At 40.5% G+C, this 27,180-nt stretch overlaps 1 long non-coding RNA gene across 8 annotated transcripts in view; it reads right to left on the bottom strand.

The window, feature by feature from the left end:
• LOC110260189 (uncharacterized) overlaps positions 1–27,180 on the bottom strand; it is a 335,979-nt gene that overhangs the window by 190,494 nt on the left and 118,305 nt on the right. For 3 of the 8 annotated variants that reach the window (XR_014839649.1, XR_014839670.1, XR_014839668.1), the window contains one exon: positions 20,435–21,732. The exons of the other annotated variants lie outside the window; for them this stretch is intronic. This is a non-coding gene — a long non-coding RNA (uncharacterized LOC110260189). Of the gene's footprint in view, positions 1–20,434; positions 21,733–27,180 lie in introns of those variants that run through there. 8 annotated transcript variants of the gene reach the window in all.

Genomic DNA, 27,180 nt, shown 5'->3' with positions numbered 1-27,180 from the left:
AACATTGAGATTTGCACTTTGTGTATGTCTAAAAGAGCTCCAAAGTCACAGGAAGAATACAACCGAAAGGCAGCCTAGGTCTGCAGACAGTGATTCTGTGTACTAATCTTATCTTTAAGTTAAGAAAGTACACTATCTTTTTTGGAGGAAACCACTGGATGTTAGACAAACTCCTTACTTGAGGAAACTGACCAGCTTGTTCTGATGAATGCGATCTCTTCATTCCCTCTGTCCCCCTGCCAGCCTTACACAGGATTTCCTGTGCCCAGAGCATGGCACAGATAATGACACAGGGCCATGGCTCACAGCTGTGGCTGTTTGGGAAAACCTACAGAAGCTTCCAAATCCAGAACACAGATCAGAGAAATAGGGGTTTTCCCCTAAAACTCATAGTTTCCATACCAAAATGGACATGCTTGTGCTCGAAGTGGTAGGAGCAAAGTCTTCATGGTCGGATGACACAGACTTTCTCATGGTAAACATATGGGAAGTTTTGGGAGTTCCCATTGTGGCTTAACAGTAAAGAGTCCAACTAGTATCCATGATGACGTGGGTTCCATCCCTGGCCTTGCTCAGTGGGTTAAGGATCCAGCATTGCTGTGAGCTAGGGTGTAGACTGGCAGCTCCAGCTTGGATTCGATCCCTAGTCTGGGAATTCCCATATGTCGCAGGTACGTCCCTTAACCAAAACAACAACAATGACAAAACTCTCTCATTTAAACTGATGTTTTAAAAAATCATAGTAGAACACATAATATAAAATTCACCATCTTAGCCATTTTTATTGTATTTATTTGTTTATTTGTTTTGCTTTTTAGGGTAGCATCTGCAGCATATGGAAGTTCCCAGGCTAGGGGTTGAATCCAAGCTGGAGCTGCCGGCCTGTACCACAGCTCACAGCAATGCCGGATCCTTAACCCACTGAGTGAGGCCAGGGATCGAACCCTCATGGATACTAGTCGGGTTGGTTACCACTGAGCCACAGCGAGAACTCCTCTTAGCCATTTTTAAATGTACCATTCAGTAGTGTGAAATATAATCACATTGGGCAGAATTCTTTATCTTGCAGAATTGAAACTCCATACTCATGAAACAACTTTGCATTCTCCTTCCCCAGACCCTGCCAGTCACCTTTCTACTCTCTATCTCTGTGAACCAGACTATTCTCTGTGCCCCACCTGAGTAATCATACGGTCTTTGTCCTTTTGTGACTGGCTTATTTCACTGAGAATAATGTCCTCAAGATTCATCCATGTTGTATCATGGGTCAGAATTTCCTTCCTTTTTAAGACTGAGCAATATCCCATTGTGTGTATACCACATTTGGTTTTATCCATTCATTTGTCAATCCGTGCTAGCATCGCTACCACTTTCGGCTACTGCGAATAATGTTGCTATGACCACGGACATAAAAATATCTCTTGGAGGCCTTGATTTCAACTCTTTTGGGTATACAACCAGAAATAGAATTGCTGGTCACATGATAATTCTATTTTTAATTTTTTGAGAAACTTCCAATCCTGTCTTCCATAGCATTACATTTTACATTCCCACCAAGAGTTCACAAGGGTTCCAATTTCTCCCCATCATCACCAATGCTTGTTGTTATTTCTGGTTTTGTTGATAGGAGCTACCCTAATGAGTGTGAAATAGTATCTCGCTGTAGTTTTTATTTACATTTCCCTAGTGATTAATGAGGTTTAAGATTCTTCTCATGTGCTTGTTGGCCATTTGCATATCTTCTTCAAAGAAATGTCTGCTCAAGACCTTTGTCCATTTCTAAATCAGATTGCTTGAGTTTCTTCTGTTGTTGAGTCATAGTTCTTTGTATATTTCTGATTCAAACTTATCAGATATATGGTTTGCAAATATTTTCTCCCACTCTGTGGATTGCCTTTCCACTCTGTTGATTGTGTCCTTTAATTCAAAGAGTTTTTAATTTTGATGTAGTTCAGTTTATCTATTTTCTTCTTTTGTTGCATGAGCTTTTAGTGGCATACCCATGTATAAACTGATATTTTGTGCATCGGACTAATAAGGCAAGAATCACTATCTCTTTACAGACTTTCTGGGAATCCAAACCCTTTGGTTCAAATACTCCTAAGGGAGCCTTGTGAGTATATAAACAGAGCAAATTCTACTGCAGAAACACCACTGAGGCTACTAGGTTCAATAAAATTGGAACCCCTTGTTTGTTTATTCAGCAGCCTGTGTGTGGAAGCCAGAGGGCACTGAGATGCCAGGCTCGTGCTTGAGAAGCCTGCTGTTCAGCCCTGCCTGCTGTCACAAGAGAGACAGGCAGTGTGGAGGGTCATGTGTCAGTGAGTAATCACTAAGAAAAGCAACGCTCTGAAGGGCCGATCAACACATCAGGGTCAGGACGCATCACGTGGACCTGTGGATGCCTTTGCGTGCGTGTGCACATTTTAAGTACCTATTGAGACCTGTCAAACATGATCAAATGTCTTTAATTAAGTGCCTGGGCCAGTCTGTATGCATACACATGCAACTCTCCATGTTTATCCACTGTTAACTTGATAAACATTTTCTATGGAATTTCACATTAACTGATTTACCTAAGCAAGTAAATGCAATACACACTGAAAGAATTTTGACTCTTTTGCCCACTCTTGGTTTTCCGGTAAACATCTTTATATTTCATACACACAAGAACTTCTCCAACTAGGTTTGCAGCCAAAACATGATTTAGAATCTATACGTGGGTGCACAGGCGCTTCATTTTCAAATATCTCTAGTGAATTTTGTTTCAAGTGTTCTGGCTAGCATTTGAAACAGTGCAATGTGTCTAGCACTACTTCTCAATTTTTAATCTGGGTGTATTTCAAGGAGAATTTAATCCATCTGGTTCTGATTCACTTACTCTTAACTCATCAAAGTGGTACTTGGTAATTGATGTTTGATGTGCAGAACGACTTGTGGGGTTTTAGGTCATTATCACAATTCCCCCACCCCCAGCCTATCTGCCCCTCCACAGCACTGGCCATAATCAAGAAGTTGTGTTTTTATTTACCTGCCGTACTTTCAAATGACCAAATGTCAGAGCTTTCAGCCCTCCATTGTCATGATTTTGGAGTGGGATAAAATACAAGGCCTGGGGCGGCAGGTTGCTGGGGGCTATGCATGCTCCAAGGGCCTCAACTGCTCAGGAGGCATGACCACACACTCTGCACTGTCCCCTCGCCTGAGGTCTGTGTCCACAGTGGATGTCCCTAGGCGCTGGGAGCAGAGCTCTGAAACTTCTTTCATCTAGCATTCACACATGACACCACAGCCACTCCCATGCCTGTAGCACAAGCAGACATAAACGGGCCCCCAGACCAGCGTTCTCATCATGCATGCAGTCTCTTTATGATTCCTTCCAAACAAGCTCTCAATTCGGTAAGCCCCATGTATCAGGACAGTGACACCATCCACTGCTCAGGCCCTTGCAAATCCTACCAGTAGAGAACTTTCTACCATCTTCTCAAGTCCTTCAAAAGAAGATCTCAGAATGCTTACTTAAATATCCACAATGAGAAGAAAATTCAGTCTATTATTTCCAAAAAAAAAGCATTTCAGATTTAGCACTGGAATTGGTCTTGAAGATCATGTAATCTCGACTCCCCTTACATCTGCAAGTGTAAACTGTTTTATTTCTGTATTTGTTCTTTCTTTGTAATGTTAGTGACATATGGCCTTAGTCGGCTTCTCCACTCATCAGTCTCTCAGTAAACTTTGCTGATCATCTTGCTTGTGTCAGACACCCTGCTAGACCCTGGGGCTTTCAAAGGCAAGCCTGTCCTTGCAAGAGCTACACATGTATTCCCTGCCCACTGAAAGCTGACAGCTCAGGGTCCTCTCACTACTGGCACTGTGCCCTTGTGAAACAACAAATGATGTCAATGGCAAATAAGCAGAGCTGCAGAGGTCAACAGATTGCAAAGTCACAGATGACTTTGGGGAACCCAGTTTCATCCCCAAGGCATCTATCAATAAATTTTGCTGACGGCCCTCTTGTTTTGATTTGTGGACTGTAGTTCTGTTAGTTTTCCTATTGACCTTTGGATGGCATTTTGGAATTCAGAGGAGACAAAGAAAACTTATACTGATCTATGTCTGTCAATGAACTCTGTTTAGTTAATAAAAGAGCATCTGCCAGCTAGCACAGAGCCCCACCCTGCAGAGAACTGCAGAGAAACATCCTGGAGAGATGGAGGAGGGTGATGAGAGGTCAACATTAAAAGAGGTCAACTAACCAGAAAAATTCTTTTTTTTTTTTTTTTGTCATTTTGCCTTTTCTAGGGCCACTCCCTTGGCATATGGAAGTTCCCAGGCTAGGGGTCTGATCGGAGCTGAAGCCGCCGGCCTATGCCAGAGCCACAGCAATGCAGGATCCGAGCTGTGTCTGTGACCTACATACACCACAGCTCACAGCAACGCCAGATCCTTAACCCTCTGAGCAAGGCCAGGGACTGAACCCGCAACCTCATCGTTCCTAGTCGGATTCTTTAACCACTGTGCCACGACAGGAACTCCCTTCTTTTTTTTTTTTTAAGGGTTCTATATTTAAGCTTCTGAAAACTTCAATGCTAACATACCAAAAAAAAAAAAAAAAAAAAAAAATGCACATGGAGGCAAAGCAGAGAGGAGGTAAAGGGCTCCCCAAGCCTGAGTCACAAGTACTTCTTGCTTTTTCTTAAAAACGTTTCCTCAGCTTAAAATCATTCCTCTTTGCAACATCGAAGATCAAATGTATGACCATTTATATAAACTCTAGTACTGCAAGTATCACAGTGAAGAATTACCTCACAACGTTCTGCATGTTGAATATTTTACTGATGCTTTTAGGTCTTAATGTGAGAAGGTAGTAATCCATTTCTGGCAACTTCGCCTTTGTGATATTTACTTTTATCAGCTGATAGAAAGAGAAAGCTTCCTTTCTTACTTTTGCTAGCTTTTCCATGTCTCTTTAACAACTGCATTTTACTATCATACCTTAAAGGAAACGTTTTCAGGCTACCGAGACCTATGGCAATGAGGTCATCTGAAGTTTTAGGACCTAAAGTAGGAATCGTACTCTGAATAGAATGAGCCTAGCTCATACCAGACGAGCTGAGAGCTTATCTTACCAGGACATAGGCTCCCCGTGGGTGGAGGAGATGGCGATTGCTGCCTTTCTTTCCTTCTCCGTTAGAGTTAAGCAGATGTGGTCAATCACCACGTCAGAGAGCGTGTGGAAATGTATTTGAGTTCATGTGTGGTTTCCAAGTCTAAATCGGCCAGGCCATCATTTCTCTGGGAGCCTAATGTAGGCAGTAAATTTTGCACTCACCCACTAAATGGGTACACTTGCCCCTTAATCTGTCTTCCTGCAGGAGGGTGGCCCTGGCATCATCCAGCCTAAACTTGGGGCCAGCCTTTCCCTGGAGTCCTGTCCCATGAGTTACAGCCTGCAGTACGGGGGCTGAATAGAAATCAGCCTCCAGAAACTCAACTGGAAGGGCTGACCGGAATTCAACCCAATGTGGAGAATGGCAGGAAAGCTTCTATTATTCTACTTCTTTCTATCTGCTGTGAGGCAGCACGGCGCCTGGAGTCTGACTGAGCTTAACTCATTTCCCTGGATTTCCGAGTCACAGCCACAATGCCTACTAAAGCCAAATATCTCACTCCTGAGGCTCACTACACTTCCTGATATAGGATGCACTTGCCTGTCTCCTGGTGACCTTCAACACTAATAAAGGAGTCATAATATGACCTAGACAAGACTTGGAAGCCAACCAAAATGCAAATGATTGACGGGAGTGCTTTCTGTTATCTACTGTTTGTCCTGACATTTTGGTGTGGTTCTTTTTATTATGGTTGTGGGAGTAGGAAGCTTAAAAATACATTACAGGCCTTGCTCTCAGCACTGGGGAAGGTTAATCCTAAAGCAGGGCAAAAGAAACTTTGTTATAGACTGGAAACCCACAGGCCCCACCTACAATTTTTGTTCTCTCTTCCCCTGGCTTGCTGGAAGGATGGCAATGGCACTTTGGAAACAATTTTTAATGAGAAATCTCTCCAGTTCTGGGTACAGGGTTAAAGGAGCAAATTCTCGAGCTGACTTTTTGTGTTGCTGATTATCTCTCATTATCTCGGCTTGCTCTTTCTCAAATGTTATTCAAGTGATTAGCATTTCTGCAGAAAGATCATGAATTTGCTGTCCCATCCTTTCTTTTTTAAATCTTTTTTTTTTTCTTCCAAAATAAGATAGATGTTTGGTCTGATGCATAATGCAGATCCAAAAATATCTACTTGAATGACAAATCAGAACTGGGGAAATTATTGGAGTCATCTCTTAGGTTTGCTAGTTTTCATGTTTTCAGTGTCTTTAAGTTCAAATACTTTTTTTTTTTTTTTGAGGCAGGCTTTTTGTATTTCTACTATTCCTGTCCCTTCTACTTAATACATTTAGATTCAGAAGGTCAGTTTATATCCAGCTGGACAGAGAGGCAGGCTGCCCAAATGTTAGTTGCCCTTTTGTATTGGGAAAGTATCCACTCAGTTGCTAATGTGCAAGGAGTTCTTGGGAAACCCACCCTGGAAGTTCATTCTGCCATCCTCAGAGACCAATGGCCTCAGGTGATCTATCAAGCCATGACTAGGAATGCTCATAGTTCCTATATGAGCAAAAACAAATGAACTCGGATTCCTCCATGCTATGCACCAGACTGGACGGGCGCATTAGTCTCCATGATAACAGCCCCCAGCAGGTGAGAGTATGCTATGAGCATTATTTCTAAAACATTCCTTTTAATACTTGTATTTCTGTGTTGAGGAACCCCTCTATTTCTTTTTAATCTGTTTATTAGATTTAGATTTAACTAATACTTTTGAGTTCCTACTATGTGCTGGGCATTGTGTTAGATTCCTTCTTAAATGATAACAACAACAACAAAAATACCCAATATTTATTATGAGCTTACTGAATGCAAGGCAATCCTGAAATACTTTACATGAATTAACTCATTTAATTCTTGCAGCAATCCTATCAGAAGCTTTATTTCATTAGCCAAGAATAACATCACAGATTTATATGGTGATTCTTATGACACAGATGATAATTCTAAGATACAGAGAATTTTAAACACCTTGCCCAAGGCCAAGGGCCAGGAACCAAGATTCACTCTTAGACCCTTACATACATACAGCATCCTCCATCCATCTTGGCTGTATTGCATAAAACTAATTTTTTTTTTTTTTTTGTCTTTTTGCCATTTTCTTGGGCCGCTCTCGCGGCATGTGGAGGTTCCCAGGCTAGGGGTCGAATCGGAGCTGTAGCCACCGGCCTACGCCAGAGCCACAGCCACGCGGGATCCGAGCCGCGTCTGCAACCTACACCACAGCTCACGGCAACGCCGGATCGTTAACCCACTGAGCAAGGGCAGGGATCGAACCCGCAACCTCATGGTTCCTAGTCGGGTTCGTTAACCACTGCACCACAACGGGAACTCCCGCATAAAACTAATTTTAATTCTATTGGATACTTGCTTCATCAAACTAATTCTTAGAGCTGAGCTGTTTCTCAACATGTCATAAAGATTTTTTGGAAAGTAAATTTCTGAATTATTCTTCTACTGGTCTGTTGTAGATCAGTACTAACACATAGAGAAGTTAACCCGACAGAGTATCTGAACATAACATACCTGTAGAAGAGCAGACCCAACAATCAAACAGATACCGTAGTATAAACATACTTTAACTACAAGGTTGCAAATTCCACATTCTACACAAATAACTAATACACAACCATAGTTAGTACCTCTGGAACTAACTTTAATTCATTTTCTGTGTTTGGTTACTCACACTTTGGTTATGGAAATATTGTAACACATTAGTGATCTTCTATTGAATAGAAATTCTCCATGAAATAATCTGGACCAAAAAGCTAAATGAGTTCTTTAAAATTATTTAAATACGTTCATGTTCAAAGGGCTTTTCCTTTCATTTTCCTTTAAATTCATGCCCATTCCTTAATCCTTTCTTCCAAAGATTTATTTTCCATCCTTTAAATCACCTTTGAAGACCCTCCAAGTTTTATTTCTCTCAAGTTGTGAAGCCCAGAAATAGTCGCAATGTGCCCACACTAAGACATGAAGACTATTTAAAGACTCTTACCTTCCCTTCTTATATTCTAAATTCCACATACTGCACGCAAAAAAAGCACATACTCTAACACATTGCCTTTTTAGCACAGAAGATAATCTCAAGATTTTTATTTATGTATTTATTTTTTTGCATACCCAGATTATAATTTAGAAATGCATGGTCTGTTTTTCTTGAATTGACCACTTTGTCTCTCCCTCTTAATCTCAGACCTGGGTGGGCTTTGTTTTTGCCTGTCCCTCACTTTGGAGGCATCTGCATCCTTTGCATTTGCTCTGTTCCCCTGCCCGAAGCTTTGAACATGATTCCAGGATCACAACCTGTAGAATAAAATATTTCCCTAGGATACCACAGTGACCTGAAAATAATGCTGGAGCCCAGTCCCCAAGTGTAGCTGGTGCAAAATTTCATATAAAAATATCATCTATAAAGTGCTAGGCCAGTTGTTTTTTAAATCAAGCTCCTGACATAAATTTGATGTCATTTGCAGATGAGAAAACTGAGCTGGATGAAATTAATTGCTTCAGTGACGGAACCAGCCTTGCCTCAATGCTGCTCTATCTAGAGGGAGGAAAGCAGAGATTCCATAAACACACAAGATTCCCACAACTTGAAAGTGTGGAGCCAGAGCCTAGGGCCCTGGGTTTTAAGCAGGGCTGCTGTCCACTGCAGCATCAGGGATGCTCACCCTTGAATCTCCCAGAGCTGTCTTCTTCCAAGAGGCCGATTCAGACCCAGAGTCTACAGTCTTGTTTATTTTTTCTTTTTAAAAAATACGCATCAGAAAGAAAGCCCTAAGGTCTCTTGTAAAAATGTCACTGAATGTTTTCTAATGATTCCTCAGCAGCTATTTTTCCCTGAAAGCGATTTTTTCCACTAGCATTTTACCAGATATTAATGGAATGCTAAACTAGGTTTTTAGCTATTCTTACATGCATTGATAACTAGTAAACTGACTTCCACTTTCAACTTTATAAATCTATATATTTCTGGTCTTGGTTATATGAATTATAGTGATAAGGGACTATCAAACCATGATAAAGTACAATTTTTTTTTCAATTTTGGCATAAAGGTTACTCCAAGGATGGAAATTCTTACAAATAAAAAAATTTTTTTAGGACCCCACCTGCAGCATATGCAGGTTCCCAGGCTAGGGGTCCAATCAGAGTTGTAGCTGCCAGCCTACACCACAGCCACAGCAATGCTGGATCCAAGTTGTGTTTACAACCTACACCACAGCTCACGGCAACACCAGATTCTTAACCCACTGACTGAGGCCAGGGATCAAGCCTGCGTCCTCATGGATGCTAGTCAGATTTGTTTCTGCTGAGCCATGACGGGAACTCCTCTTATGAGTTTTTAACCATTTATACCTAATGAAATAAAAATATCCTTTTTGATTTTCAAATTAAGCCAAAACTGGATCTGCCATTTCTAGTTTTTGCACATGCTAGATTTTTTTTTGTATCTGTTTCAGACGTGGTTCATGAAAAGGGTCAAGTTTTTTTCAAGCCGAGAGGGGATATGATTACATTTATTTCCTCCAAAGCTTATTAGTCCGGGGAATAAGAATTTAATATTTTCCCAGAAAAATCTAAGATGTTTGACCTAAAAGAAGTTTTAGAGATTACTGATATCAGTATTGCTCAGAGGAGCCAAAGGAGTTCCTCAGACATATCTGAAGAGAGGGGCAAGGAAAAAAGTCAGTGCAGACTGAGATGGGGGAAGGTGGAGAGATGGCTAGTGGAGCCCCCAGATGCTCAACCAGAGGAGCTCCACCTCTTTTTTTTTTAGGGCCTCACCTGTGGCTTGGAAGTTCCCAGGCTAGAGGTCAAATTAGAGCTTCAGCTGCCAGCCTGCACCACAGCCACAGCAGTGTGGGATCCAAGCCTCATTTGTGACCTATGCTGCAGCTCATGGCAACGCTGGATCCTTAACCCACTGAGCGAGGCCAGGGATCAAACCCACATCCTCATGAATACTAGTCAAGTTCATAAGCTGCTGAGCCACAATGACAACTCCTGAGAAGCTCCACTTTTGACCTGTTTTACATACTGGACTTTTGTGTAAGGTTTCATTTGAGAAGGTGTCATGTGATACTGGGAATGTTAATAATATTGCTAACAATTAAAAAAAAAAAAAAAAAACCTTGAAATCTAATAGTCAAAGGCCTAACTTTTATAGGTGAGGAAAATGAAGTTCAGAGAGAATAAATGATTTGCTCAAAGCAATGCAGCTGGTAAAAAGATGGATGACTTAATTCCTAAAAATTAAAAGGCTATGTTCAACTTAATCAACATGTATCAAAAGCCTCCTCAGTGTAAGGTACTATGCTAGGCCTCTAAGGAGTAAGAAAACAGCATACAGCCTTGGTATAGAAACCTAACATAAAATGCTAAAAAAAAAAAAATACTTAATATTTCATCTAACCTATTTGTTTTAGATTCGGTAGCTTTCTCAAAGCCACACTTCAAGAGAATGGCAGAATCAGGCCATGAATCTACCTTTTTAAACCCTAATTATGGAGTTCCCACTGTGGTGCGTGGGTTAAGGATCTAGTGTTGCCACTGCTGTGGTAAGGTCGCAGCTGCGGCTTGAATTTGATCCCTAGCCCAGGAACTTCCATATGCTGTGAGTGCAGCCATAAATTAAAAAAAAAATTATAATGCACGTTCCATCATACGATCATGCTCCCAAATCTGGTTCATGAATACCTGGCCTCTCAGGATGATCTTCCACTTGAAAAATTCAACCCAACAACTGCATTTTAAAGGTTCTGCAGAGTCCTATGGTAATGAACTGTGCTTAGACTACAGTTCCAAATCCTACGCCATAGAACACTATTTATATGTATTTATATCCCAAAGAACACAATTGAGAGATTCTGCACTGTATTTTTCCTCCTCTAGATTTTACTATATACAAAACTGAATTCTAGTAGATTCTTCTTTTAATAACCACATTTCTGGAGTTCCTGTTCCGGCTCAGGGGTAACCAATCTGACTAGTAACCACGAGGATGCAGGTTGGAACCGTGGCCTCACTCAGTGGGTTTAGAGTCCAGTGTTGCCCCTGTAGAGTAAGTAGCAAATGTGGCTCGGATCCTGTGTTGCTGTGTCTGTGGTGTGGGCCAGCAGCTGTAGCTCTGATTGGACCCCTAGCCTAGGAATTTCCATATGCTACAGGTGCAGCTCTAAAAAATAAATAAATAGAAGCAAAAAAATAAATAAAAACCACATTTCTACAGTTTACTTACAAATGAGCATTGGGAAATGCACTCTCAGTGATGTGTTAGACTGGATGTGCTCTTTACATACACATATTGTATTTAAATGTTACAGAGGATATTATGTACATATGTCCAAAAAGTGTGAATTAAATGCAATATAAAAATGCTAACAATGTGTGGTTTTAGCCTTAATATCAACTCACATCTGTTCATATCCACCATGAGAAGCTCAGTGTTATTTATTTTCTTCCTAAATATAATGTGCGTGTTACAATTTACCAGAGATGTGGAATTAACTTTAATAAGAATTGGCAAGGGAGTTTCCATTGTGGCTCAGCGGAAACGAATCCGACTAGTATCCATGAGGATGTGGGTTCAATCCCTGGCCTCGCTTTGTGGGTCAGGATCCAAATTGGTCTGAGCTGTGGTGTAGGTTACAGACGTGGGCTCAGATCCCGAGTTGCTATGGCCATGGTACAGTCTGGCGGCTACAGCTCGGATGCAACCCTTAGCCTGGGAACTTCATATGCCATGGGTGCACCCCTAAAAAACAAAAACAAAACAAACAAAAAAGAATTGGTGAATAGCTTCTTGCTCAATTTTGAGAGATAAAATTATTCTTTTGCTAAGTAAAAATCAATCTGTTTTTCTTATAAAACACATATATCTTGGTGCATTTTGTTTTGGTCAGAATACTAAATATAGAAAGGAATAAATACCAAAATTTCTCCAAAAAATACCATGTAAGGTACACCAAACCAAAATAATACTGTAAGCCTTGAGAGGGAACCTGTTCTTGCAAGATTTGCTGACCAATTTTTCAAGATCAAAAGTGTTTATATAAGCTCACAAAACCTTGGATCTCTTCCCAGACTAAACCTCCATCACTTCTGAGGTTGGCCCATCACTAATATTTACAATATTTTGACATTTCATAGGATGGACTCCTAGGCCTTTGTGATAGGCAGGCTTCCTACTAGGATGGAGCGCTGGAACAGTTTGCTGTGTATGCAAGGCAGTCAGACGGCACTGGCATTTTGCAACAGGAAGGAAATGATTTGTAGGTACCACAAGCCTGTTGTATCTTGTCAGCTTTGTTAGTTGTGAAACACCACTGGGGACCCATTAGTATATAAAGAGCCATGCTGCCCACCTGACAGACACTCCCTGACAAGCAATTTGAGGCCTGTGTTTAGGTGATGTTCCTTCCTGTAGTATTACATTTTCATACAGAAAATTTTTAGAAACAGGTCCTCAAGTGTGCTGATTCTCTTAACCCTTTTATTTAGCTATTTATTTGGCTGCACCCATGGCATGTGGAAGTGCCCGGGCCAGGGACCAAACCTGCAATACCACAGCAAGCTGAGCCGCAGAGGTGACAATGCTGGATCCTCAGCCCACTGAGCCACCAGGAAACTCCTGGGGTTCTCTTCTTCTAATTGGTGACTGTGTCTATCAATGCACTTGATAATTTACAACTTGCAGTCCTGTAACATGGGCTTAGTCTATTTGCAAGTCAGCTGCCAGGCAACCTGGGGGCAGTCCTCAGCAGTGAAACATTTAAGGTGGCCAGCAAAAGTGCCTGTGTGGGAATCTAGCCCTAGTAGAATTTATCCTATGAGGCAAGGCTGCCAGTGGAAGGGAATAATTTCAAGAAACTGTCTAACTGCCATGGCAATAGAAACTTAACCCAACTGTTTTTCAGGTAACTGCCAGCCCTGGGCCTGGCTCCCTTCCATGGGCCCCCTAGCACATCAGCCCTGTGTGAAGTGGGTGTTTTACAGCAAGTTATAGCAACACAGCTGTTTGCACTAGAACTTAACCTAGGTATGCCAGACAGCTGTGCCAAAGCACGTCCTACTGTTTCATTAATTCAAAAGCAACCCACATAAAAAAAAAAAAAAGCTATTTGACCCTGACTGCTGGTTTCAGTTCTTTGTCAAGAACTGGTTATTTAATTCAATTAATAAAACATTTTTGGGGAGTTCCCTTTGCGGCTCATTGAGTTATGAACCTGACTTGTATCTATAAAGCTGTGGGTTTGATCCCTGGTCTGGCTTAGTGGGTTAAGGATCTGGCATTGTAAGTCACAGATGCAGCTCAGATCCCATGTTGCTGGGCTGTGGCATAGGCTGGCAGCTGCAGCTCTGATTTGACCCCTAACCTGGGAACTTCCATATGCTGCAGGTGTGGCCCTAAAAGCAAAAAAATAAAAGTGAAGATAAAACATTTTTGTGTACCAAATATGTGTTTGACACCTGGAAATTAAGAAGGCACATGCCCTGATCCAAAGACAAAAACATCACCCTAACTGGTAAGCAACATCCTACCTAGCAGGAACACATACACACATTAATTCAACAATAGGTGCAAAAAAGGAAATAAATATGAACTACATCGTGAAACAGAAAAAAGAAGTTACCTCTGATTACTCCTGGTAGTGAGGAATGGCTTCCCCAAAATTTGAACTGGAATTTGTAGGATAAATAAAAACTCTCTAGGCAGAAAAGAGAGGGGAAAGGCCTAACAGAGGGAATATAATGCACCAAAATATGAAGTGCAAAATGCAGTGGGAGAAAAATGTGTAGATTAGATTTATTGAGGTTAATTCTTGAACAAATGCATCTGGGTGAGCAGTTACTATTTACAGAGCCCTGAGTGTCATGCTTGGCATTGTAACCCATACAGCACACATGGGAGCCTTTAAAGGGTGTCATGCAGGGTGTGATGTGACAAGGTTTGTTTCTAAAAGCTCATTCTGGCAGCCCCAGATAGGTAGGAGGAAGAGATTCAAGGCAGCTGAGAGACTATTGCAACAGTCCAGGCATGAGAAAGTGAGGGATTGGAGTGAGATGTTCACTGTGATGACACCGAAGAAAGGAAAATTCTGCTGGATGGGCTCAGAGAAACTGCATTCCTTCTATGGCTGGACTTGGTGTGTAACAAGTACCATCATGGTTGGAAAGAAGTATTAGTGGAAGAATACTAAAATGATAGGATTTTAGAAATTAAAATTGAAAACTATCCAAAGAGGTCTATTCCAACTCCTTCATTTACCTATAACTTAGTTAACAAATTAATGGGAAATTTCAGCCTGGCAGCCAGGTCCCCAGCCAGTGAGAAAGCAGATTATTTTCTGAGGAATTATTATGGGTTGAACTAGGTACCCCTAAAAGAGATACTGAAAAAGTCTTAACCCCTGGTCACTATGAATGTGACCTTATTTGGAAATTGCATCTTTGCAGATGGAATCATGATAACATCAATAGAGTGGGCCTTAATCCAGCAGGATTGGTGTCCCTATAGGAAGAGATAGTCATGTGAAGACACAGCGACACAGGAGAACAACACGTGAAGATGGAAGCAGAGATAGGAGTTACTCAGCTGCAAGCCAATGAAGGCCAAGGATCACGGCCACCACCAGAAGCTAGGAAGAAGCAAGGAAGATTCCACCAAGAATCCCAGAGGGAGCATGCCTTGACAACACCTTGACTTTAGACTTTTAGCCTTAACAACTATGAGAGCATAAATTTCTGTTGTTTTAAGCTACCTGTTTGTAGTCACTTAAAACAGCCCTAGGAAACTAGGCAGCCTTAGGAAAAGGATACTATTAAGGTTTAAATGGGGTGTGTGTGTGTGTGTGTGTGTGTGTGTGTAAGCTTAAATAGCCTCAAAAATAATGCCTAATGCAAAGCTGCATTTAAAAAAATAAGACTATAAATTTTACATACTATAAACCAATTTGGTTCAACAGTAAATCTCATTTTCACAGTTTTCACACAACGAAAAGATTTTAGCAACTAATATTTGAGTATACTTTATAAGGCATTTTTATCCATTATCTCATACAACCCTCACACCAGTTCTGGGAGGTGGGAATCATGAGAAGAGTGTTGATTGTCCCAAAGTTACCCAGTGATAGAGTAAAAGTCAAATCAGAGACTTCCGACTCTAAATCCTGCACTGTTGCCTGCATTCCGCCCCATTGGTAACTCTAACAGCTCATGTCTGCTGAGACGCATTCAGGATAAATTGAGGTTATAGATGAGAACGATCTCTGCACTGAAATTGCTTATGTGTGTGCTCAAGAAAAATGGATGTGAGCTATTAGTGCAAGTGCCAGCAAGTAGTTCTACTTCCAGGAAAGAAATATTAGTGATATAATGCGTAATGTAAACAGTCTAATTCATTCCAACAAATATTTATATTCAGAGATTTGGGGAGTAGAAAAAAAGAGCCTATAAAATGATATGCTGTTGCATCTCCTCCTGAGCTGTCTCCCGAGTCTGAAAAAATAAGCTTTCTTTGAAAAAAGGGATATTTACAGCCTTGGAAACCAGAACCAACTCAGCTTCTCTTAAACAAGCTGGGTCTCCTCTTACCTCACGCACCATCCTATATTTTACTATCTCAATTCTTATTGTGGGATTTTTATGGTTGGTAAGAAAAATCATGCCTCAGGCAAGTGACACAATTCAGTTTTTGTTGTTTTTGGTTTGGAGTGTTTGTTTTTGTCTTTTTTTTTTTTTTCCTGAAGCACTGTAAAGCTCATGTAGGTAGTTGCAGGGAGACAAATAGCTGAGCAACAAGCAGAAGAATAGGAATCAACTTCTTGAAATAATGTGGTATATGGTCAAAAATGCCATTTATCAAAAATCAGCTAATGTCATAATTTTAATTACAACTGTACCATGCTTCTAGCCTGTGTGGAAAAAGTGGAGTGAGGGGGTGGTTGGGAAGGAGGAAGAGGAAGAAAGGCTCTCCACTTGTACAGATCAACAGACAATGGGGGTTTCCTACTAGCAAGCTTACGGATCTTTTTGGGGGGGGGGGCATGTCTGTGGCATATGGAAGTTCCCAGGCTAGGGGTTGAATTAGAGCTGTAGCTGCCAGCCTATACCACATCCACAACAATGCCAAATCCAAGCCGTATCTGCAACCTACACTACAGCTTGCAGCAACACTGGATCCCTAACCCACTGAGCGAGGCCAGGGATCAAACCCACATCATCATAGATGGCAGTCAGGTACTTAACCCATTGAGCCACAACAGGAACTCCCCATATGAATCTTTATTAAAGTGGCAGGAGTTCCCTGGTGACTCAGCAGGTTAAGGATCCAGTATTGTCACTGCTGTGGCACAGGTTCAACCCTTGAAAGTGGAACTTATGCATGCCGTGGTACAGCCAAAAGAGGTAAATAAATAAAGCAGCAGGAGAGTAATATCCAGTCTCAACCAGGAAGAGTCAGTCCTTGGCACAGAAGCAGTGAAGTACTGTGTTTCTAAGAACTAACAAAGCTTAGGGTTATTTGCTATCAGCTTCATCTCCTAAAAGTCCTTAAAAGTCAAGGATAGTGACTCAAAGAGGAACCTCAGCCTTTCATCTTTCTGACTGGGCTGAAGGCAAATTCATGACCAATCCTCCATCCAGACCATAAATGCATGTCATATTTGGTCTCAGGACAGACACCAGAAACACGGCAGATCATGTCTGTCTCCACATCTGCATTAAAGACCTTCTCCATTAGAGCTGTGACTCTGAGCATGTGGGCGAGTTCTCCAGACCCATGACATTTGTGCAGCTGAGGAAGAGTTTGAGTTATTGCTTTGAATGTACTGACACACGCTCAACGTAGTCCTGAGCACCCATCAGCCGCCCATACCCTTAAATAAAAAATCAGTTATGTTACAATATAATCCAGAGGCACATCCAGATTTTTCACTGGAATGTCATATATCCTCCATTATTTTAAATGTCATGAGTTGTGTGTTGGAATTTTTTTCTTTCTTTCTTTTTTATTCAGATTTGGGGAAAGGTAACATCTTTTATTTTAATATTTATTGTAAAAGGACTTGGATTTGCCCCACCCTATAGTTTTTGAAGTAAAAATGGCCACCTTCTCCCAATATCCCCACATACTTGCAAATGTTTACAAAGATTTTATTCAAAAGTTCCAAAAAAGGTTGAGAATCATTTCCTATGGATAATTGCGACCCAACAGATTTAATGCAGATAGATTTTTGTGGTTTTAAGAATTAAAACACCAGGATCCCTACTCACCTCTCTACATCTGTCCCCACATTGAGAAATGAGCTCCCAGCCAATCCGAGGCTGCGAAGGGCCATCCTGCAATAGGAGCCCATAGCCAGTCAACCTGGGGCACCACACACAGCTTTTGACTTTTTGCCTGTTAGTTAGTTACTCTGCCCAGATTTCCAGGAGAAGGACAAGCCTGCCCTCTCCCCCACTGCCCCAGAGCTGTGAGTGACCTCCCAGAAGCACAAAGGAGGTGGTGGGGCAGTTGCTGTGAGGTCTGGGGCTCCCCCAGCACTGAAGCAGTTAACTTGTAGGAAGACCCAGAGAAAGAAAAACAGACTAAGAACTGCCCTGTGCTGGGAGGAGGGCTAGAAAACGAGGCTGTTGCTGTTGTTTTCATTGTGTGCGCTCTAATCAGGGAGAGTAAGAACAATGATGCATGTAATGCTGATTTTGGAACGTGTCCATGCAGCTTTTCCCAGGCTAGACAGCCTTGGGAACCACTGATAGAGTGGCACACCAGGAGCACAGCCTCAATCACCAAGCCCAGGGCAGGGCAGCCTTTTCTGTGGATAAAATATGTGAGGGATGACAAGAATCTTCTCAGCATGGGAAGTGGCAGTAACAAAAAATACACAACAGGGGAAAACTGTGAGGGCTCTGCATCTCCCAGCCCGGCCACGGGGGATGTGATATTTGAAAGATAGGAGGCTTCTCCCTCTCCCCACCCATCCCATTTTTCTTTTTTGTTTGTTTGTTTCCCTCTTTGCATTCAACTTGCCCTCCCTTTCTTCCCCACTCCCATCCCCCAAACTCCCTCCACCGCCGCACTTTGAAGCCCAGATGAAAGCCCTGTGTTGTGGCTGCTGGCACCAAGCAAGCAGGGGGACCACTGAAGTGTGCTTTAGTTTAAGATGCTGTACTTTTCTCCCAAGGAAAAGGGGGGAAAAATCAGCTTGAAACAATACATCGCATTTTGCTGGAGAGCATACTTTATGAATCTGCGACTCAAACATGGTCCTAATTTTTCAAAGCTTTTGTCTCCAAGAAAAAGGAGAGAGCTTAAAACGTGGAGTCCTCCCTCAAAGCGAATGCTTGCAACTGCGAGGGTTTGGGAGTGCAATTGTTTAATGAAATAAAACAAGAAAGAGGCAAAAATGAGGCACATGAGCTTTTTGGTATTGACACAGCAGCAGATCAGAACTTTCTCAAGTGTTGTGAGACAGCTCCCTTATTTTGAAAGAGCACATTCAAGCTATGAGGTACTAAATGATTCTGAAAGAATGACTGACTGAATTATTACTTAATTACTTGGTTACCAGGTTTAGCAAATAAAAATTCAGAATGCCCAGTTAAATCTGGATTTCAGCCAAACAGTAATAAATCTTTTGTATAAGTATGTGCCACGCAATATTTGGGATAAACTTATGCTTAACATTTATTGGCTATTTGTCTGAAATTCCAAATTTAACTAGATGCCCTATAATATGTCTGGCAACTGTGCTAGTTAAGATAGTTTTTAAATCAACTTATCTTTTAAAAAAATTATGTTAAAACATTTTTAAAGCCTTGTTATAACATGAACTTATTTGAGATTTGTCAAATTTGAATGTAGGAATATTCAACATATTGTTCTTACAACAACACAGACTGCCTTTAGTAAGGCCTCTCTGGGGGCCTGGCAACCCATCCCTTAAACATACACATATAGATACAGCACCCTACACTACCCCACCTCCAGCCCCCCATCTCCCCAGCACTCATATCCCATAGGGGTTTTGAAAGGATTCTATGTATGTATTTTTTCCATCAAAGAAGGGGCTGGCTAATGTGTTGCTTTGAGCAATATGTCAATATTTATAATCAACTCCTACCATGGAAAGTGGATATATAGCTCCCACTTGGCCATTTCTTAAAACTGCAGTTGCTTTGTCAAATAGCAATAGCTCATGAGATCTAAATGAAGCATAATTATTCTGGGTTAAAAAATTTTCCCCAATTTATCTACTTAATGCCCTAAAACCTAGTTTTATTATTTTACATTTGCTTTTTAAAAAAATTAAAAAAAAAAAAACCGTGCACTTATACACACAAAATCAATCCAAAGAATTACTTGGAAAGCTTAGCTGATTTGGTTCTGGATGCTGCAAACCTCTCATGTCCACTCTCATTCATGGGATCTTGTGTTCACTTGAACTTGGACAAAGGTGAAGGCCTGGTATTTTTGCCCCTCACAGCTGCCAATCATGAGGACTGAAGAAAGAGGACTAAAAGAAAAACTAAGAATGGAGGAGGAGATTTCCAAGAAGTTTTGAAGTCTCAATGTAGGTGGAATTCAGATGATGCTTAGATAAGTAGTGATAGGGTTACTTAAACTTGTAGCTGGGGAGTTCCCATTGTGGCTTAGCAGTAACAAACCTGACAAGTATCCTTGAGGACTCAGGCTTGATCCCTGGTCTCACTCAGTGGGTTAAGGATCCAGCGTTTCCACGAGCTGTGGCATAGGTCACAGACGTGGCTCAGATTCCACGTTGCTGTGGCTATGGTATAGGCTGGCAGCTGCAGCTCAGATTCAACCCCTAGCCTGGGAACCTCCATATGCCACAGTGTGGCCCTAAAAAAAAAGCAATAAATAAATAAATAAACAAATAAACAAACAAACAAATAAACTTGAACCTGGAAGACTGTTGAGTGTCATCTCAAGAGTCATGTCTCCCTTGGACTACCATTTTCCTCACTTGTAATATTATTTCTTTTGATGAAGCAAAAGATGACCATGTTAGAAAAGTGGCTCTTATTAATCAAATAATCAGTATAAGTTCACTCTGCTGCTTTTTTAATCTGTACCAGAAAAGGAATTATTAGAAAGTTTCTTGAACATCAGTATACTTTTCAGGAAAACTAACAGCATTTCAACTTGAGGATAGATTTGAACCTAGATGGATTTTACACAAGCTTAGATAATGTTACATCATCTTAAATCATCTAATTTTCCTATAGTCAAGACAACCTCCTTAAGTGAGTTCAAAAATTTATTTATTTGTAAAAAGCAGATGGAAGAAATATAATTATTTACCCTCTTGTGCAACTACTCAAACACTCACCTATACTCATCTCCATCTCCATGTGTCTGCTTATACAGAAGGACAGCATGTTTACCTAATAAATTAATGTATGTGTTCAGCTGGTGAAGGAGCATGATGACTGAGTCTGGAGAGTTTGGTCCATTTTCAACTCAGATGCTAATAACTATATAAATTTGGACAAGTCTATTTTTCATTCCTAGCCCATAGGGTGAGCACTAACAAAATACTTCAATTCTTTGAAAAATGAAGAATGCATGACCAGATGCTCAAAAATTCTTTCTCCTTCTGAAATTCTGATTCTACATCAATTTCTATCAGTAGGTCTTCTTCCTACTCTAAGTATCAAAAAGCAATACTGTATCAATTAATTTCACTTAATTAAACATTTTTTATGGTAATGGCTTATTTGGGGGGAAACTTACACCCAAAGAGAATTACAAAGAAGTACACATAGAAGGGTGAAACTGTCAACTTACTGGGTTTATAAATCCTCTCCTTAGGGAAATTAGAATTTGTAAATATTGCATGTTGGCCATGAATTTTCAAAGGAGAACTCATGGATGTAAATGAGTATCTATTCGTTCAGATAGTGTGCCCATTGTGGGCATCACAAATTCAAGGATCTTAGCTGCACTGGAATACAGACAGACACCTGAGGAAAACAGACAATTTTTTTAAGAGAGCAAAAGACACTATCATAGCTTTCAGCAGTATAATCAAATATAAAAGGACTTGGATCAATTATAGGATTGATATGGCATATGGCAAATGCTGTTCTTTTAGGAAAAAATGCAAAATATGGAGACTGGGAACCAGGAACCAATCAAGGGAATGTCTCAAAAATGAAACAAGCATCTAGTTTGCTGATCAGAACCAGAACCCGAGGATTATTGCGGAGAAATCATTGAACTCATCAATTGGGTCTAGGGAGAGTAAAAATGACAACCTGGATAAAGGGATAGAGGGAGAAACTCCACAACAAAAGTATCATGAGGGAGCTGTTAGAGTCCAGAAGTCCTTTCTTCAGAACTACAAGCCTCTGGGGTCAGCTTTCTGTGCAGCTCCCTGGCAAATGGAATAAGCCAGGTTCCATTCACTCGTCCCAGATTCAGACTTCAGCAATCTGGAGGCAGAGTATGCTCCAAAGAAGGAATTCATTGCTTTCTCTGTTCTTGTAGAGCTCCTCTTTTCTTTGTCATGTCATCCCAAAGGCCTTTTAATAATGAGATCACTTAAAAGAGAAATCACATATCAAGTTATAATGTATGCCTTTACTGCTGCTACAACTTCATTGTGACTAAAGCTTTTACCTACCTATGTATTTTTATTTTCTTTTTTTCTTATCCTCTTTAGGGCCACACCTGTGGCATATGGAAGTTTCCGGGCTAGTGGTCAAATCAGAGCTGCAGTTCAGACCTACCCCACAGCCACAGCAACACTGGATCCGAGCAGCATCTTTGACCTACGCTGCAGCTTGTGGCAATACTGGATATTTAACCCACTGAACGAGGCCGGGGATCAAACCCACATTCTCACAGATACTAGTTGGATTCTTAACCCACTGAGCCACAAGGGGAACTCCAATGCCTATGTATTTAGGAGAAAAAAAACAGGGTTTTTCTATAGCTCGTGTGGTTTATTTTACGTTTGTTTCATTATTTTGTTCATTATTCTAAGAATTAATCATGTCTTTTAAAATAGAAATACAAACCAACATAAACAGTGTCTCTCTACAACACAAAGTTTTCTATATTGAAAGCAAAGGCTTATTTTCTCATATCCTTCTTTAATTAGGCTGAAATCTATTCAAGTTGAATTCTTGTTGCCAACCACTGTCCCTCAATATATGCGCTCAATATTTCACCAATATGGCTACAAAAAGTCCATATGTAGAGTCCACTTCCATACTGATTTCTATGCTCAACCTAGAACTCTGTCTCCTTTTTTTTTTTTAGGGCTGCATCCACAGCACATAGAAGTTCCCAGGCCAGGGGTCGAATCAGAGCTGCAGCTGCTGGCCACAGCAACAGCAACACGGGATCCAAGCTGTGTCTGCGACCTACACCACAGCTCATGTCAATGCCAGATCCTTAACCCACTAAGCAAGGCCAGGTATCGAACCCACGTCCTCGTGGATACTAGTCTTAACCACTGAGCCATAACAGGAGCTCCTGTTTCCTCTCTTTTAAAGGAAGTGAAAAGGGGGATCCTTAACAGCTTGCCCAGCACTGACCTTAGCTGGACAGGAGGACAGCAGAAGAGAGGTGGCCCCACAGGACTTTATGAGGGGAGTCCTGTCTCTCCTAAAAAGGGTACTGAACACCCTGGGCCTGGGACATTGACCCCCACACAGATGAGAAAGTTCCCCTTTTCTCCAAGGGACTGAAAGTCACTTTTCTTCACTCTGACCACAATATGGATATTCCTGATGCTCTAACCCACCCTCCTTCCACTTGCTGGCAAGAATTGAAAGGGATGTGGAGCTGCTTGGGGGCACACAAGCCACCAGCATGTCCTCATCCCCTTTTGGGAGGCCGAGAGTTATAGAGGTGTCCTGTCGGCTAGCCTCCTTCTCAAACTATAGTCCCAGGAGAAAAGGGATTTGCCCCTCATTTAACAGTTATTTAACAAGTAGTATGTGAATGAGCAGAGGTGATGTGCCAGAAACCATGTCAGGCAGATACAATGATAAGCAAAATAAATGTGGTTCAGGCCATCAAGAAGCTCGAAGTCCAGTGAGAAAGCTGATCCTTGGTTGACTGATCTCAAATAACTGAATAACTTTAGTATTGTGTAAGTATTGTGAAGAGGAGTTATAGTATGTCATGAGGACATAAGGATTTCTAAATGCATCTCTCAGAAGTGCCCTTATATGGAGCCATAGCACTGATTTCGGGGGTAGGGGGCTGGGGATGGTGGAGGAGGGCATAACTTGAAGGGTTAATGTACATCAAAGAGTTGAATAAAGCTTCCCCAAAACTGTGCCCGTCTTGAATTTAGTAACACTTATATACTCAGTTCATAAACTTCAATCACAACTCAATAACATGATATTAATTCCCTTCATTTCTTCATATAAGAAATATATGATAAGTTTTGTAAGTTATCAGTTTCTAACGAATCTGACCTTGCCAGCTCCTGCAAACAACATCCACCTTATAACAGCTTTGTTCCCAACTTCTGAATATACTTCACTAGAAGGTTACCTTCTGCTTTAAAAATCTGCCCTCTTTATTTGTATCTAAAGTGAATGATAAATGTTCTAAGTGGCCATTTTCCAAGACCTCTACCTGAAATAACATACACTTGTGAAATGTGCAAAATAGCAAATTTTTTAAAAATTAATTTTAAAACATAAAAGAATTTTATTTTCAACCCCCCAAATAAAAGATCCAAAATAACAAACTTTGTATACCTGTGTATGTAAATAAGCAAACCTTTTCTTTCTTTACCAAGTGGAAAAATTGGTGATAATAGATGTCAAAATGCTTGATTCTTTGAGATTTGTAGAGGTTTTCAGGAGCCTTAAAGCCCTTAATTTCCATTTCATGTCTTTGAAATCATGCAAATGATTTCAGTTACAACCATCTTCTCCAGTGTATGATAAACTTTTTTCAAAACGTATTAATAATGATAGCAGTGCTTTCACCATTATTTTTTCCAAATTCTAGGACAAAACTTTAACAACCCCCCCAAAAAAAAGACTGCTGCTACTGGTAATAAAAATAATAAACTTTGCCACTTGTTGTCTGTATAATCTGGGGCAAGTAATTTATTTTTCTCATCTGAAAAATCAGTGGCTTATGATCTATCTTATGAAATTATTGTCAAGATTAGCGATAACATGTGAAAAGTGTCTGGGACTTACAAACACTTTATGAATTTTCATGGGATGGTGGTGATTATTTTAAGATTCTAGTTTAATTCAGCCTCCAAATAATAGAAAGCAAGCCTATAGCTTCATATATAAATAATATTATGAAAATAAGAAAGTTTCGACAAACTAATTCCTTTTCATAAAGTAGGTTGAGTATTCAATCATGTAGCTGGCAAATTAGCAAGTCCCTACATGATGCTATGCTGTGCAGGCAGAATGAAATAGCTGGACTCTGAGAATGAGATTTAAAAAAAAGACCTAAACTTGCAACCAGAAAGATTTCTGGTTATAAGACATCAGAGTCAGAGGATAAAACAAAACTGGCATCCCCTTGGGTGGTTCAGTGAGTGGAAATTCTGGGTTTGGTTAGCCGACAGCACACCAGAAGAGTGAGGAAGAACCAGGAAATCCATCAAGGTGACAATGTCCGACTGGAAATTGTTCATTATGCCTAAAAATGAAATCAAACTCAAATTATAAGGACCGGTGTTGTATGCCACAATGTGGCATGGGGCATCATTGATCTAATAGAATAATTTTTTCTCACAGCTTATGGAGATTGCTGCTACCAACCTGTACATGACTGAGTCAATTGGAGAAGAAGGCAGAGCTGTTACACCCAGTTTAATACACTATTCTTACTCACTTTTCAAATGGCATTTATCCCAAACGACTTTATGCTCTGTAAGAGAGTTCAGTTTGGGTTGCCAATGGTCTGAACTTCTTAAAGTTATTTTCAGAAACCATGATTCTACCCTTTGGCAATACAACCAAGTAGCACATTCTACATTTGGTAAACAGACACTAGTTCCTGTAAAATTGTTTATTTATTACTTAAAATTATCTACAAAGACAGTCTACTGGAAATATTAAACTAGGACTCCAAGTAGATTGCTAATAATTTAGAAGCAAATGCTTCCTAATTTAACCACTTGGGGGAAACTACCAAATTTTCATTCTCTAAAAATTAAAAGTACTTCTGCTGCAATTGGTATAACATGCTATGCGTACAGAGTTTTTTAAATTGGATTAGACTAATCTTCAGTCTTAATGTTCAAAAGTGTTTGACTGTGTAGCATGGCCTCCAAATGCGTGAGAGAGACATGCGGAATGGTCCTCACCACCATGAAATGCTTAGGAAGAATCCATCAAGCCCTTAAATCTCAACTGGATGCCATGAATTTACATATTATAATGCGTTTTCTGTTCTTAAGGAACTCTCTTGCTGGAGGGAATTTACAAGTTGGCAAGAAGATATAAAAACTCAAATGCGTGTGTGTGTGTGTGTGTATGCGTAAAATGTATATGTACACAGAAGGTATAAACATCTATGCATGTCTGTCTCAAAACTCAAAATTAAGAAAACAAACAACCCAATTTAAAGAGTGGGAAAAAGACGGGAACAGACCCTTCACCAAAAATTAAGAGTAGCAAATAAGCACGTGAAAAGATGTTTAACATCACTAGCTATTAGGGAAATGTGAGTTAAAACCACTGTGAGATACCACTACACACCTATTAGAAGGGCTAAAATCGCAGAAACTGGCCATTCCAAGTGTTGGTGAGAACCTGCAGGAAGGGAAACTCACATGCATCAGTGCTGGTGATTATGGCAAATGGTACAACCACTTTGGAAAACAGTATCTCTTGATAAATCTATAATAATGAGGCTGGGGGGCATACTAAAGGCTATGGTTACAAAACAGTGCACAGCAAACTTCCAGGAAGCACTACTTACATCCTAGCCTAAGTGTAGACTTTACCCTCCAAAATAAAAAGTATAATTTGGGCGGCCTTATGTGGCAAATCTTACTAAAGAAGTTGGTTTGGGGGAAGGAATAGGATGTGGCTGGGGGGTGGGGGGGTCGAGCAAGACAATATATCTGAAAGCTGAAAAAGGAAAGCCATTCTTGAAGGCAAGGAATCAGTTTTATCTGCTGACTGTTGTATAAAATTACTTGAAATGAAAAGGAGGGCATATGTGATTCAGTAGGCAGGTCCCAGTGATATGGGTTCCCAAAGCTGGTGATATGGAATAGAAAAACTCACTCCATGCAAACCAATATTGGGTTTTAGAGGAAAACAAGGTCAATTAAGTGAAAGATTTTCTATTAAGCGACACTGACTTTCAGAAGAAACCAAGAGCCATGTAAGAAAACGGCAAAAAATTGCATAGGTTTGGGATCAGGGTTGGTGCGCATGGAGAGATATTGTTTCAAGTTTCTTAAAGAGAACTCAGGCCAGGAGGAGGACTAGGAAAAAGTAAGATTGTTGGGCATCTGTCTGCTGTATGTTGACTTACTGCAGTGGGAAAACTAAGAACTAATAAAGAGTAATAATAGCTGCTACTTCTTGATACTTCATTAAATGCAACGCTCCTTACTCAGTGTTAAACACTCTTTATTCATAATCTGGTTTAATCTTCATAACAACCAAATGAGATAATTGTTATTGTCCCCATTTTCAGGCAAAGATATCAAAGACTAGAGATTTAGGGAAACTACTCACTGACCATACAGCATGGAAGAGGAAAAGTGGGGACAGAAACTCGGGTTTTATGTAATCTTTCACTTATCCAAAACTAAGACCAAGAATATAAAACTCCATTCTAAAGAAATAGTAAATAATATGATAACAGAAGCTTCTGCCTAGTAATTAATGTCACTAGTTAACAGAGAGAGACAAAGGGAAGAGGAAAAATTGGGGGACACTTTGTTAGCAGTCACCACTTCATGACTCGTTCCACCTGCAAGTTCTCCAGGGTCACACTAAGACAGCAGGGTGAATTATGACCTGTTTGAA

Source organism: Sus scrofa, chromosome 1 (genome assembly GCF_054392235.1).
Source record: "Sus scrofa isolate SSC_HxYL_T2T_F1_AM1 chromosome 1, Sscrofa_HxYL_maternal_Yorkshire_Landrace_v2.0, whole genome shotgun sequence".
In the NCBI taxonomy this organism is placed as follows: Eukaryota; Metazoa; Chordata; class Mammalia; order Artiodactyla; family Suidae; genus Sus; species Sus scrofa.
Note: the sequence above shows the minus strand (reverse complement) of the source record. Positions and strands in the feature narration are given on the sequence as shown.